The sequence below is a fragment of the Geospiza fortis genome, unplaced genomic scaffold (assembly GCF_000277835.1).
Source record: "Geospiza fortis unplaced genomic scaffold, GeoFor_1.0 scaffold114, whole genome shotgun sequence".
In the NCBI taxonomy this organism is placed as follows: domain Eukaryota; kingdom Metazoa; phylum Chordata; class Aves; order Passeriformes; family Thraupidae; genus Geospiza; species Geospiza fortis.
Window position 1 is genome coordinate 1,337,782 of NW_005054383.1, and position 3,540 is coordinate 1,341,321.

Sequence of the window (3,540 nt, forward strand, 5' to 3'; positions counted from 1 at the left end):
CAGTGAGCTTCTACTCTAAACCAATCTGTAAGTGCCAACATCACAGCAGAAGATGGAGGCCAAGAGGAAGAAGGAGAAAGGCTGGACATACCCAGTTCCCTCCATCTTGCCTCCTGAACTCCCATACCAGAAACCCCAAAATCTACTTTTTCACCCCATGATAACTTCACTATTATTCTGCTTAAACTGTTGTGGCTTGGTGGTCTTCATCTAAGGTTGGTAATTTGCTCCACGGGTCATAATCAAACCCACAGGTGTTCTGGGCTCCATGCCAGGGTCTCTGAGCCCCCTGGCAGGGGTCTTGGCCGTCCTGGACAGCCAGAGGGATGTCCTGGGTTCCCAAACTCAAAGTCAGGGTTGATTTCAGTGCAGCCCCATTACCATCCAATGCATGTGCTTTTCCCTTGTTTGAATTCAGCTAAACTCTAACCAGCCCTTCTCTGGATCTGAGTTAACACTGCATATTTCTGTGCTATCCCTCACTTTGTTATCTCAATCCCTGATCCTGCTAGGTACTAAATCCTTTCAATATCTGCATCCCGCTGGTTTCTCATATGTGTACCTAATAAACAATTTCCATCTGTTTTCAGCTTGCAGATCTCTGTTTTCTGGTGGAAATACAGAACAAACAGAAGCCTGATGACAGAAGCATTTGCCACGTTACCTTGGCACCATGGAAGTGACTGAACACCATGTTGAAAAAATCATTAATTTGTACAAAAGTTTAAAACTAAGTCAGTTGTACTGGCCAAATGTGGTATTTTCTGAGGCCCCATAAAAAGGAGGAAATGATGAATCTGACTCCATGTTCTTAGAAGGTTAATTTATTATTTTATGATCTATATTATATTAAAGAATGCTATACTAAATTATAGTAAAGAATACTAAAAAATAGAGAAAGGATACAGACAGAAGGTTAAAAGATAATAATGAAAAACTTGTGACTCTCACCAGAGCCCCAACACAGCTGGATGGTGATTGGTCATTCAGTAAAAACAATTCACATGAAACCAATGAAACAACCACCTGTTGGTAAACAATGTCAAACACACATTCCAAAGCAGCAAAACACAGGAGAAGCAAATGAGATAATATTGTTTCCTTTTTCTCTGAGGCTTTTCAGCTTCCCAGGAGAAGAATCCTGGGCAAGGGGATTTTTCCAGAAAATATGATGGTGACAGGCCAAGAATCCAATAGGATTGTCACACAATGCAGAGAGCAAATGGTATTTCTTCACTACAAACAGGGATAACGACACAAATTAAAGATGCTGGTGACCAGAGACAGGACTGGCTGGAGCTGTGCCAGGGCAGGTTTAGGTTGGATATCAGGAAAGGTTCTTCCCCCAGAGGGTGCTGGCACTGCCCACGGAATGGGCACAGCCCCGAGGCTGCCAGAGCTCCAGTAGAGCTTGGACAGCGCTGCCAGGGATGCCCAGGGTGGGATTGTTGGGGGGTCTGTGCAGGGCCAGGAGCTGCCCTTGATGATCCCTGTGAGACTCTGCCCAACCAGGCAATGTCGCAATTCCACGATTCTCTCTGCAGACCCTTGTGGCTCCCCATCTGAATGGTATCCTGCTGTTCCAGTGAAACAGCAAGTAGGCAGTAACAATGAAACCATTGTTCCCTTTTAAAACATATAACTAATTACAAGCGTGGGCAGACTGGTTCCGCAACAAAATAAAGCCTGCAATGTTTGTTCAAAGATTCTGCTTAGATTGCATATTTTTCTACTGACAAAACATGGAATCACAGAATCTTCTGAGTGGAAAGGGACCCAAAGGAATCATCCAGCCCAGCTGCTGTCCCTGCACAGACACCCCAACAACCCCACCCTGGGCATCCCTGGCAGCGCTGTCCAAGCTCTCCTGGAGCTCTGGCAGCCTCGGGGCTGTGCCCATTCCCTGGGGAGCCAAGGTTTCCTCAGGAAATGCCCCACATCCCCTCCTGCTGTTACACACATCCATTCCAAGCTGCAGGAGGTCTGATCTTGTGGGAATCCCTCCTTTCAGTCCCTCCTATCTCACCTGACAGCTCCTTGCTTGTACCATTTTAATGCAAAATGCAAATTGCTTTTCTGTTTACCTCCTTGAGTAAAATGCAAATATCCTGCCTGCAATGGAACAAGGGACTAATGGATTCTTGCATGCTATCAGGCATAACACCCCAAATCCATACAGCTGTATTTTCTGACAGGTTATCAAAGTACTTAAAATTACAAGTGTTTCAGCTTTAGGGATGCAGTGACTTTTAGATTATGAAGGTAGAGTTGCAATAATAGGCCTTTTGACCTATGTAATCTTCAGAGTACTTAGCTGGAGGAAGATAAATAAGGTGCAGTCATCACTTCTGGCTGAGGCTCTGAGAACAGGGATGCACTTTAGAGAAATGCATTTTCAGAGACTACTTATCTCTGCCTAGAGAATTTTTCATATGTATTGAACAGCAGTTCTCTTTTACAAAAGCCTTTTCCTGTCTCTTCTTCCTGACCATTTCTGAAAGTTTGGAAATGCTGTTTGCACTTACCCTAGAAATAGTCTGTTTAAGCTCCATGCCCTATCCTCCTGCCCTTGATGGACTGCTGTGAGTGCAATAAACAGAGACAGAGCAGCCAAAATCCCTCTCACAAATGGAACTTCTCTCATCCCAGAAGTCTCCAATTCAAATGTCTCAAGCAAATCTCATGAGAGCCTGCTGCTACTCTGGTTACTCTTATAGCCATATGATCTATGTAGTTGGAACCTTTTAAAATCCACCTTTTTTTTAAATTTTTTTTATTTGCACTGGAAAAATAACATGGAATATTCCAGTAACAAATATTTGCACCAGTCACACCTGCACTGTGGAGTACAATCCTCACAAACTCACCATGACTCCAAAGGGCTGCGAGCACTGGCACTGTGCTGTATCATGAGGGATAAATTATGGCCATTTTTAACAGCAAGGCAATTTGCTTCTTGTTTTTTTCTCTTTTTGCTCCGTTTCTAAAGCACAACCCCTGGCACAGTGGAGATGAAAGGAGCTGGCTGCAGAATAGGCTCAATTTGGAAGCTATTCCAGGTGGCCTGAAATGCCACTGCAGGTGTCCCAGCACTGAGCCCACAGCCAGGTCTGGTGCTGCTGGGACACCCCTGGGCATTGCCTTGGAGATGGAAAACCTTTGGTGTTTGAAGGGAGGACTGACCCTAATGTTCCTCTAACAAGCCCCATGCTCTAAAATACTAAATTAATGTTATTGTTTAGTACCTGCACCTGCTTTACCTCATCTAATGTCAGCTGTTTCCCATAAACTTTTGACCAAGCCTTCCAGCCTTCCTGTTGGAAGGGAAAATGGCACAGGATCACAGAATCAATGAAAAGTTTGGATTGCAAAGGACCTTAAAGATCATCTCGTTCCAACCCACTACATGGAAAGACACTTTTAATGCTCCTTTTTCCTCAAACACTCCAAACTCTGCACCCTTCTTGCAGTTGCTGCCTTTTAACCTCACCAGCTGCTTTTAATCTGCTTTATTCATTTTCTCCTCACCCCAAAAATCCC